This window comes from Coptis chinensis, chromosome 9 (assembly GCF_015680905.1).
Source record: "Coptis chinensis isolate HL-2020 chromosome 9, ASM1568090v1, whole genome shotgun sequence".
NCBI classification, from domain to species: domain Eukaryota; kingdom Viridiplantae; phylum Streptophyta; class Magnoliopsida; order Ranunculales; family Ranunculaceae; genus Coptis; species Coptis chinensis.
The window spans coordinates 64,444,788-64,457,932 of record NC_141464.1 but is presented as its reverse complement, the minus strand read 5'-3'; positions in this window follow the sequence as shown (position 1 = coordinate 64,457,932).

Below are 13,145 nucleotides of genomic sequence, written 5' to 3'. Positions count from 1 at the left end.
TCCTCTACCAAATGTCTAGCCTTCAAGTTCTTAATCTTAATGGTTTGATATAGTCAGCTATGTAAGCTAGCCTTAACATTGAAAAAGATTAACTAATTTCACTAGGAAAAGAAACACACAATCAGGTATACCAAGTAAATGCCTAAATAATACAGTGATGAAATTAATAAAAATTGAACTAATAAACATATTTTTTGCAGGGTAAGCAATTCACTTGCAGGGCAAAGTTTGTGAAGATATTTGGAAATCAGTGGAGCTACAAATCATGCGAGAACTGCACTTATAAGCATGTTGACAAAGGATCGGAACCTTTTTGCACTAATTGTGAAACAACATACAAGACTCCACAAGACAGGTAAAGGAATCACTAATAAATACTACACCTTCAGTTTTATAATTCATTACTAATTCCAACTTTAAAACATCAACAGGTACCTACTTAAACTATGCGTACAAGATGAAAGGGGAGATCAAACAGCTTTTGTCGTCTTTGGTAAAAAGGCGCAGAAAATAGTCGAGTTTCCTATCCAAAAAATAATGGAGCTGACTTCTGAGGCAAGTACATGACTAAATACGAAAAATTATTTTATAGAATGATACAAAGTTAAGTAATTGAACCGTACCTACATTTATTTTGTCAAAAGCAGGAAAAAAATCAAGAAATTAAGGAAAAGCTTGAAAAGAATGCGGGGAAGGAGTACATTTTCAAAGTTAAGGTGAATGAGTATAGTATAAAAGAAAAGTTCCCTTCATTCAGCGTTACGGATATATTAGAAAACGATGAAGACTCTGTTGAAGAAAATCGTCCATCAAAAAAACCACGTAAAGATTCAGAAACAGAGGAAAATGAGTACAACAAAGAGATCAAAGGATGAAAAATATCTCCTTAGGATGGAAGATTACTAGGAATTCTATTAGGATTTATTCATATTTCATCAACAACATCTGTACTTTGAGATACATTAATGATGTTTAGGTTTTAAACTATTTGAGGTACTTAGTAGTGTCTTTGGATTAATTTACTTTAATTCATTAATTCAATCTGAAATTTGTGAGTTCAATTTGAAATCTTTATGATAATTTATTTGTCCAAGTTTGTGTACGCAAGTCCTACATCTTGCAATTGCTGCATGCCATGAAGTTGTGTCATGGGAAATTCTTAACATGATTTTCTGGAAAAGGTTCCAATAAAGTTTACTGAGAAACACAAGGAAGCTAAGACTATTCAGTGTTACGTGGGTACAAGTACTACCGAATTGACGGGAATACTGGTGGAGAAGACCGTGATGCTTCCATTGAATCCTTCAACAGCTGCACATATGATGAAGTTGGTATTACAAGTCTTAATATTTTCAATTATAGAGAATCTACTTATAGACTTCAGTTAGTCGGTTTACAAACAGTTAGTTAGTCAGTTACAAGTATGTCAGTTGATGCCAGTGAACAGCTGCCATGCTGACAGGTCTTCATTCTTCTTCTTTATTGTCCTGTTCTGTTCGTCAATTACTTCTAATTGTTCATTAGAAACAACTTACAACAAGAACTAGATCCTTATTAAGTTACAGAATCTGCAAGTGAGGTTATTCCGGCCACTTCTATTCTTTCTTCCACAGAGCATCGCTTCAGCTAATATGCCTTATTATTCTTGAAGAGAAAATAATCTTTTCCAGATGAATAAATAATCAATTTTAAACACTTCTCCTTCCATAGCTCTTCGGGCTTCACAAGCAACCGTCTGTGCTTTAATACGCCTCCACATCAAGAACGAGCTCCTCATTGATCATCACCATAATGACAGCATACACACAACCATTTAAATTCTGGTGATCAATTCATTTGCCCAGACAATATATTTAGTCAACGAACCGAACATGCTCGAAACTTTTATTGGAATAGTGAAAACCTGAACCTTAGGTTTGATATAGAGGTAGGTGTAATTGTGTAAATAGCTCAGCCATAGTATGCCTTTTCCTCCATTAACACCAAGGCGGTTCTATTCATTTCCACCAAGAAGAAATCCAGTTATCGTCATCAATTATCATTACCCGACGATGTCTTGAGCGAATGTATGGAATAGTAGAAACCTTAAATTTTTTTGGAATAGTACACGGACAATCACCGATAATCTCTACAAGAACACAATCCGTCCTCGAAAATGGTGAAACCTGTTCCGTCCCTCACAATAATTTCTCTCTTAAATATCTTTGATATAAGCTTTATAAAAGAATGGCAATCATTACATGATCGAAGATTCTTCACCACCGAATTGACTTTTCCCGGGTGTGCTCATAAGCCCAAAAGCAACAGCAATCTTCTCACTATGATGTCTCATGAAGTCTCTTTCTCCTCTTCATTTATATCATGCAGCCACAAAGGTCATCGGGGTTTGTGTCCAATCCCACTTAATTTCTTGGCAAGCTCCTCCGAAATGTGTTGATCTCGCGGCAAATTGCGGATGTGAAGTGTCACCTGCTACAAATTCATGGATCACATTCCCTACCTCAATTGAACTACACCCTGCTGTTTTAGAGATACCTCTCTCAGCCATCAACTCCCTGCAAGTCTCCACATCGCTCCAATGATTCAGAGATGCACGCTGTCTTTGCAAGCAACACAGTTTACAATGTGATAAGAAACCTTCTAGAAGAAATTTAAGTACTGGGTATGTTAAGTGTAAGATATCAAAAGAGTTATGGACACAGATCAGTGCCATGACCTGAAGAGGCTTCTACCATAAGAGAGGAGTTGTGATACCCTTATAATTGCCATCCAAGTATATGGGAAATTGTGTAAAGATGTCCATCTCAGTCTGATACATTAGGGGTTTAACTCTTTTAAGGTCAATAATGTAGGTGGTGAAATACTGCAAATCCTTTGCAACCATGGATTTGATCGAGGTAGATAGAGACCAGCCTCACAAGAAACTCATAATTAAGCAGCCAAAGGGGAACATTAGTGTGGACTAGGTTCAAGAAGAAAGTAGTTCTGGTCTGCAAGAAAATTATAGGAAGACTAAGACGATGAAAGAGCTGTCGAGCAGTGAGAAGCTCAGAAAACAGGAAGGCAAGTGGTTGTCTGAAGAAGCAGAAGCAAAGAGAAAAGCTAATGAGGAGAGGCGATTGTGGGAAGAGGAAGACAAGATGAAAGCAGAACTGATCGTAGGTTGCTAGGAAGGGAACGGGCCACAAAGAGGTGGTCCGTGGTTGAGCTTGGAAACTATGGCGCAGAATATGCACCACAAAGTAAACGCCGTAGGGGAGAAGCAGGGGAGATACTATTTTTTAATTTTTACCCTACATTTTCTAAAATTTAGTAGGATTTTATGGTTTTTATCTAAGCATCAACAAACAGTGATTTCTGAGTTTCTTTATTGTGTTTTAGTGGAGTATCCTGAGAAGTTTGAAAAGTGTGGTATATATCTCCTTCAAGAGGAATGCTTTTCTAAGTTACAAAAGTACAAGAATGCAAGGTAATAACAAGAAGAAGAGTCTGTATCTCATGCGATGAAGGTAGCAAATATCCTAATATTTTGGAACTACTACTACTCACACAAAGCATGTATATGAAAAACAGTCGAATCTTTGAGAACCAACAAGTGTCCCAGGACCTAAGCCTATAGATCATAACAAAAGATACACTTAAGTGCATAAACAAGATAACCAACATTTATTGATAGGCCTATATAGTTTCTCTTAATACGTAAATATGCAAATGTTGTTAAATGCAAATGGAAAGGTGGCTGAGATAACCACGGTAATACAAGTTAGAAAGTTCATACGTGGAGGGGGGGAGGGGCATCAAAACACTAATCCTCTTAGTGCACCCAAAAGTACAACACAGAGTAGTGGGTGAATTCAATATACAAATTTTAAATTATTCTGACTTGCCACTTCATAAAGTTACATTTTACATTTTTTCAATACAAAGGGTTATGGCCCCTTATTGATGTACTTTACCAAGCTTGTGAAGGTGAATAGATTGTCCATGTTTAATAGATTGTCCATGGAAGGAGACTTTTCGATAGATGCAACTATTCTGAGACCACATCGTTTCACCTACCCCGCCATGGGAAGGGCTATTCATAGATGCTACTTCATTCATCTATTCATCGCTATCATTCATCGATTGCATAGTCGTCATCTAGAGATATTACGCCACACAAAGCCAAAGATGGCAATGTCAGGAAGAACAAGGACTCAGAATTATGGCAGAATATGTCAAATATTATTCTTGCTCTTGGACCTCCATCTTAATTCTAATTCCTCCATTGCCTAATGAATGGCCCATATCATCACCATCAGAATTTATTCAGAGTCTTCAATGCCTTCAATATTCCCAATCTAACACGTACGAATTCTACTTATATGGGAATTAACATCTTTATATTCAACCCACCATTTCAATCCTGTATAGCCAACATATACCTCAACTATTCAACCAAGTGATCACCAGGCCAACCTCAGTTTCCTCTCTATATTCATGGAAATCTCTGGCAATTGAACACTACTAAGTTTCATTAATAATGACGAAAAGAGCTCACAAAATTTAGAGAGTAGTCACGAATAGCAGATGGATTTTGCAGAGAGGGGATACCTTAAAACGAATTCTGGCGATGTTGGTGCCATATTAGCTTACAGTAACATGCTCTTCACAACACACAAGGATCATAAAGTTCGGGTATGGTTACTCCAAGAGGCTGCATTGGTGGCAGTTCGGAGAGGGATGATCCTACTTCAAGAAGCATCTTGGGTTTGGATTCAATATTGTATCCGAACTTCACTGCCTGAGGAAGATCTCCTGGACTAGCAAGGAAGTATACGGTCTAATTCCCAGGCCTACATAACGACTTCTTCTACCAAAAGAATCTTATTTATACTTAACTTCCTAAACAAACATATCTAATAAGAATCCTATTAATACTAAACTCCTAATGACATAATAAAACCTAAACAAATATATATATATATATAAAAACCCCACGATCTTCCTAACACAAAACAAAAAACAAAGGTAAACTTTCAGTTTTTTCTTTTAGTCTGATTTACATTAGTTTTACATATATAACTGAGTTTTTTTTCCTTTTTTTTATTGCATGCAATAGAACATATTCAATCAAGGCTTCAGAAATAGTTAACAAAAATGGATAAGGTAAACAATTTCTTTTCCAGTATCTTATTTAATAATTTTGTTGATTTCTCTTTTATGATTCAACTGATGATAATACTAAAGTTTAAACACATGAGATATTAGCGTCTTTTAATTCAAAAATATATTGAACAATATTGAACTTAAGACCTGTATTAGTGTAAAAACCACTCACTATTAACTGTTCCTGGAACCCCTTTTTTTACACTACGACAATTAAAAGCCGAAATTATATGAAATATAAGAGTTTTAACTATATTGAACTTAAGACCTGTATTAGTGTAACAACCACTCACTATTAACTGTTCGCGTGGGTACGGATCTCCTGAGATTGATCCTTCACTCATGGACAGCTTCAATACTCAAAGAAAGATGTTCCGGTATGTCGCATTTGATGGGCTTAGTGCTCTTAGGCTCTTAAATAGACTAGACTTCTATAGTTCTTTCTACGTCCATCGGTACAGCTTCTTAGTCATCTCTGGATTTCATGTTACCATGGGCAGGACCGATCACTACGCTTAGAGTATAGGCGCCACAGGCTGAAATAGTAATCACTTTCTTTTTCAGCTATCCTTACCTAAAGGCACCGGCCGGTAGGGTAAGTCAGACCTATACTAGGAGTCTCAGAACCAAAGAGATTTAGATGCATAACTGGCCGGGCATCCGATTCTATTATCCGGGATTCAATCCAGAAGAAGGAGATACTATGAAGCTCATTAATTAGAGTTTTGATTCAAAAGTAAGCTTCTCAATGAGAGACAAGTCTCGAGTTGAAGCTATTGAGTTAATCAATCAAACACGACACCAAAAAAAGAATGCTCAACATTACTCAATTATATACTTTTCTAGAACATACAATGCAAATTAAACACTAATTAAGAAATTATAATCAAGAAAGCAAATTAATAATGCGAAAAAAGATACTAACCTGTGCAATCATTCTCAGGTGAAACCTTCCTTAAGTAGACTACATCCGAAATCTCCCTTTCCTCTGTGAAGACATTAGATGCGTAAAATGTAGAGGCTGGCACATCTGTTTCCCAAGAACTCAAAATCTATCTCATCATGCTCTGAGTTTTGAGATGATAGCTGAACATCATTTGTGCACATTTGCAGAAATATAAGAAATTTGGAATACTTCCCAAGTGATTAAGTAAACAAGAACTTTTGGTGAATAGGAACCACGTCTGAAAATGGTGAAATTTCTGAAACCAAACAAAGCTGTGATTGTTCTACAAGGCCGATACGCAGGTTGTAAGGCAGTGATAATCAAATCATATGATGATGGAACACGTGACAGACCATATGGACGCACCATCTTAATTTGCATACTGAAGTGTCCAAACAAGTAAGACCCCTTTGACTGAAACCCAGAAGTACCTGATACACAGATCCAAGTTAAACACTATCAGTACACTCAGGTTTTCCCAACAAAAAAACAGGAAACATACTTGAGTATTGCTCTTACAGTCTTACCAGTGTATTTGTCAAGGAGGAGCTGTTAAATAACACGAAACACAGAATCCCCACTGAAGAAGCAGCCATCTTTACTTCTTTTGGAAAAATAAGATGAGAGCTAATGTAACATGAGCAATGGGGGGTCTGAGCAACTACTAATATTCTTCTCATAAAGTAATCTTTGTCAATATCATAAACCCTTGAAAATTGATCACTATTGTTTTGCTCCTCTGCCATTGAATCAAGAAACGACCAAGATTTTGAAGTGTGAGTAACATCCACATAATCAATTTAGTTTGAAAGGAACTGCGTGGGAAAAAGAGGTACCAATTCAAATTTGAATTGATACAGTACCCGCTTAAAACATAAGTTATAATTTGTTGGGCCCAGGCCCAACAGTAATAGTATACTTATAGGTTTCTAAAACCAATAGCTTCTACCTAATTGAAAAAAAAAATCTAATTTAAAATAAGGTGATTTAGTTTTAGGTTGTCCCAATAATATGGGTTTTTGCATTGGACCCAAAATTTTACGTTTCTTAGCTTTAGGTAACCCTATCGTTAGTTAACTATTCATTTACCAAGTTTGACCATCTATTGTGGTGTGTACGTGTTATGCCCTTTCAAAATGCAACAACAACCCCTCACACGTTTTGCACATGCCCACACTATAAAACTCAAAATCCAAATTTCAAAATACCCGACACGTGTCATAATCCATGAAACTGATAGAGTGGAGGTTGCAAAAAAGGAGAAGTCCACTGTTCCAAAATATCAAAATTTAACAGATATACAAAACTAAAAACCTACGAAAATTGAACTTCCAATCACTTAGTAAAACATAATCTATTAACCTAAAAAAAACAATTTAACTACACATATCGAAAAACCAGGTAGCCTATTTTATTCCTCTTCTCTATTATTTACAATTATTTATTGACTTCATTTTATTATGTATATTGCAGATAATGACGTATGAAAATTACAGCTTATGTAAAAAACAAATGCTAAAGGAAATTCTAGAAGCAGGACTTAACATTCAACAAGATCCAGTCTACAACACAGAATTAGACAGCGGACGATTCAAAAGCACTGTGACATTAAAGTTACCAAAAGACTTATTCTTTAACAGTGAAGACGTCATAGTTAAAGAAATTGATGGAAGCCCAACATATTACATTTGCAAAAGCGAGAGGATTCAGCAGACTTTTCACGCATAATACGGTTTATAAAGGATGAAGCGTGATATGGAAATTGAAGACTTCAATTTCAAAGAACTTATGAAGAAAAGAATAGAAGTTGAAGAGAAACAGAATCAACTCGACATCCTCAAAAATATTATGCTAGATTGTTTGGTTGATGATAAACACAACAAAGATAAAATATATTATCTCGAAGAAAAAATTAAAAGAATGAAGGGAATGGAGAATTCCATAATAAAGAAAAGAAAACCATGAGGATTAGTACTTTAATACCAAAACTTTATTATGTTGGTCACATAGTATTTTTTTAATAGCCGAGATTTAACGCTTCTTATTTATGAAAGTTTGTCACTATAGAGTCAGTTAATTTTTAGTTTAAATTTATAATATAAGCACGCTCACTTTTACAATTCTACTACTTCAAGTTATATTGTGTTCGATATCGAAAAAAATATAAGTCATTTGTCACCTTTGGAGTAGGTATTCGTATCATAGCATTGTTTCATTTGCTGACATTCTAAAAGAAGTGAGTAATTGTAAATAAGTGGATGCCCTGAACATTCAACAATATAAAAACTGGAAAGTGTCTTCCAAATATTAATGAGATAGTGGCACAATCGATTATGAAAATGGTGAAATCTAATGTTATCCCTCAACAATCTCTCTCCTCATAATCACAAACGCACCACACATCACAATGTGGAAATCCTCACACACTCTGAGGTTCTTTACAATCCTAATGGGGATTCAAGCAGTCGTAATAAATAGTCCAAATGATGTCTGTAAAAGATCATCCAATGCTTCTTTCATCTCTTTTGACTTTGGGTGCGTAATGTCACCAGCAAATAACTCATGTATAATCCAATCCTCTGCTTCCATCAAGCTGCAGCCAGGGTTCTTTCTGACTCCTTTTTCTCTAATCAGGATTTCAATGGATCCGATTAACACCAAAGAGTGCTCCACACACGCCTCAATAGGTATCATCGCTACAAGGTTTAAGGCTTCTTCCAAGTGTCCAGCACAACCAAGAAGATTTACCAGTACTACGTCAAAAAAAACACCAATAAAATTAATATCTAATCAAAATTTTATTGTTGAACAACAAAATAAAGTAGAAGGGTTTTATTATTAAATGTGGTTTATTTATTTATTTTTTATTTTATTAAGAGTGAGTTTTTCATGTTAAAAGAAATTTGGATGAGTGATCAATATAATATTCGATCATATCTCATAGTTATACATAGTTGCAAATAATTTTCAGAACAACTTAATATAAAAGCACATATATATAGTTTGTCTTTTCGCTATCACTAAGTTATTGAAAATAAAATAGATTTTAGTATGATCTCTGATTTATCATAAGTAAAAGTTAATAGATAAATACAGTATTAATATATTTTTTTTACTCATACATTAAAGCAAAAATAAAAATATATGTTTTTTTCAAATCATAAGAAAAAAAACATTTTCATATAACGGCACCCGTTCGTAGGACGGGTTCGAAAACTAGTATATATTATAGTTATACCCTCTTGGCTCTATTTTTCAAGGCTTTATAGAGTCTCCAACTTTTTGTAAACACTAATACTAATTACGAAAAAATATAAATTCCAAATCCTTAGATATATATTATAGTTATACCCTCACCAATTTATTTTTTGGAGCACTCACACAGACTTTAGTTTTTTTTAAATCCCATCTAGAGTTTCACAGAGTCTCCAACTTTTCCTAAACAATATAGTTAATTACGGAAAAAAATAATAAAAATAAAAATAACTAAATTGCAAAAAAACAATATTTTCAACCAAAAACGATTTTCTTAAAACCCTTACGCTACAAAGAATAGCTTCCACACTAATCTCAGATTAAGTTTAACATAACAAAGTTTCTTTCTAGAAAATGATAATGAAACTATGAAAGAACAAAAGAAAAAATGAATTGAGTTGCTTGAACATTTACTTTATGCATTTGTTAACCACACATGTGACTGGGAAAAAAGGAAAAAAAGTAAACTAATCATAAAATAAAATAGTGTACACCAAAAACAAATAAAATTGTATTGTATGCACTATATATATGGGCCTAACAAATAAAGTTGGATCAATTTGAGGTGTCATTCACTGTGGGATTTAGACATTTAGTCATAGTTAAGGATTTCGAAAAACCACATGGCATAATAATTACAACATATTCTAATTAAATTTATGAATTTTTTAATTCCCAATTTTAGCAGAGTAACGAGATTCAGTTAGAACGGACGTTGGCTTAAATAGATTATATAACTATTGATTTAGTTAAAATGGACGTTGGGCTTAAATAAATTATATACCAGACCAAACCAAAACAAATTACATGTGGAAAATTAAATTATACAAAAAATAACATCACAAAATATATAATATCAAATTTTAAAAAAAAAACAATAATAACAAATATTTTAAAATATATATAATACTGCATGAAACTAACGTCAAAGAACAATTAATGAGAAACATAAAACTATATACGAATGCGCATCGAACTAATCTCAAATAATATTTAACGGAAAATCAGAAATTGGATGCACATGCAAGCATTAAACTAATCTTAAAAATTAATTAATGGATAATCAGATTATTGATACAACTGCATTAAACTAACCTCAAAGAATAATTAACGGGAAATCAAAACTTGGATGCAAATACATTGAACTAACACCAAAAAATAATTATCGAAAATTCGGAAATTGGATGCAAATACATTGAACTAACCCTCAGAGATTAAATTAACGGAAAATCGAAATTTGATGCAACTGTATTGAACTAACCTAAAAGAAATAACTATAAATTGGAAATATGATGCAAATGCGTGAAACTAATATTTAAAATTAATTAACAAGAAATCGGAAACTGGATTCAACTACACTAAATTAATTTCAAAAAATAAATTGGATGCAAATGCATTGAACTAACCTCAAGAAATAATTAATGGAAATCGGAAACTGGATGCAAATTTATTGAACTAATCTCAAACAATAATTAACGGGAAATCAGAAACTAAATGCAAATGCAACCTCATCGAATACTAAACAAGAAATCAGAAACTGGATGCAAATGTATCAAACTAATCTCAAAAAATGATTAACTAGAAATCGAAAACTGGATGCAAATGCATTGAACTGAGTTTGAAGAATAATTAACAGGAAATTGGAAATTGGATGCAAATGCATTAAACTAACTGCAAAGAATAATTAACAATAAATCGGAAACTGGATGCAACTGCATTAAACTAACCTTAAAAAATAAATAACAGAAAATTATAAATTGGATGCAAATACATTGAACTAACTTCAAAATATAGTTGTATTATATGTTGTGGGAATGTCTCGATAAGTATAGTTTTGCATTTAAAACGGTGTTTATCTTATCTTTTTTCGTATAATTGGGAACACCTTGCTATTCAAGTAGCTTCAATATGAACTTCGTCTTATTAGACAATCTCACAAAACATCAATCAAACTTCTATTATTAAACAACAAATGAAGTTGAAAGGTTTTATCAATGGTGAATTTTTTTTAATAGAGAGTACGTGGGGTTTTCATATTATAAGAAATTTGGATGAGTGAGCAATATAATACAATATTTGTATATAATAGTTATGCATATATAGTTGCATATATTTTTTAGAATAATTAATATGACAGGACCCGTTCGTAGATAATTTTTGAAGATCCCACATAGTGAATCAGGTATATAATTTAAAGAATAATTAACGGGAAATCATGAACTGGATAATCTTTGATGATCTCATATAGTAAATCAAGTATAATTTATTTTTATGTCATGTTTGCAAGGACACTATAGATGGATAAGTAGAAAGTTGGTATTACACACCACATTGGATAATTAAAAGAAAATCGAAAAGTGGATTCAACTACATTTGGTCGAGCTTAAAGAGTAATAAACGGGAAATCGGGAACTTTATGCAAATGCAATAAACTAAGCTCAAAAAGTAATTAACTAGAAATCGGAAACTGGATGCAACTGCATTAAACTAAAGTTAGAAAATAATTAAATGGAAATTACAAATTGGATGCAAATCCTTAAAAAATATTTAACGGAAAATCAGAAACGATATGCAAAAATGCTACAAATAAACCTCAAATAATAATTAACTTTGAATCAGAAACTGGATGCAAATAATGCATTGAACTAACCTCAAAATATAATTAACAGAAAATCAAAAACCAAATGCAACTGCATTGAACTAACCTCATAGAATAATTGACGGGAAATCAGAAACTGGATGCAAATGCATTGAAATATAAATAACCTCAAAGAATAGTTAACGGGAAATCAGAAACCGGGATAAAATTGCATCGAACTAATCTCAAAGCATAAATAATTAGAAATCATAAACTAGATGCAGATGTATTGAACTAACCTCAAAGAGTTATTAATGAGAAATCATAAACTGGATGCAAATGCAATAAACTAATCTAAAGACTAATTAACGAATATAGAAACATCAAAAAATGGATTCAAATACACTGAACTAACCTCAATGAATAATTAACGGGAAACCATAAATTTGATGCAACAGCATTGAACAAACCTCAAAAAATAATTAACAGGAAATAAAAAACTTGCTGCAAATGCATTAAACTAACCTCAAAAAACAATTAACGGAAAATCGAAAACTGGATGCAACTGTATTGAACTAACCTCAAAGAATAATTAATGAGAAAATCGAAAACGATGGTTTTGGATGCAATTGCATTAAACTAAAATCATATATTAACTAATGGGCTAGGAAATAAAAAATTGGATGCAATATCCTTGATGAATATATAACGGAAAAAATCAAACCTGGATGCAAATGCATTGAAATAACCTCAAAGAATAGTTTAATTGGAAATCGAAAACCGGATGTAACTACATCGAACTACCCTCAAAGCATAAATAACCGAAAATTGGAAGCTAGATGCGAACTAACTTCGAAAAATAATTAACGGAAAATCAGAAACTGGATGTAGATGTATTAAACTAATCTTAAAGATCAATTAACGGGAAATTAGAACATTGATGCAAATGCAATTAACTAATCTCAAAGAGTAATTAATGAAACATTGAAAACTATATGGAACTGCACTGAATTAACCTTAATGAATAGCTAATGAGAAATCATAAACTTGGTGCAACTGCACTGAACTAACCTCAAAGAATAATTAACGGGAAATCAGAAACTTGATACAACTACATTGAATTAACCTCAAAGAATAATTAATGAGAAATCGGAAACTAGATCCAACTATATTGAACTAGCCTCAAAGAATTATTAACGTAAAATCGGAAACTTGATA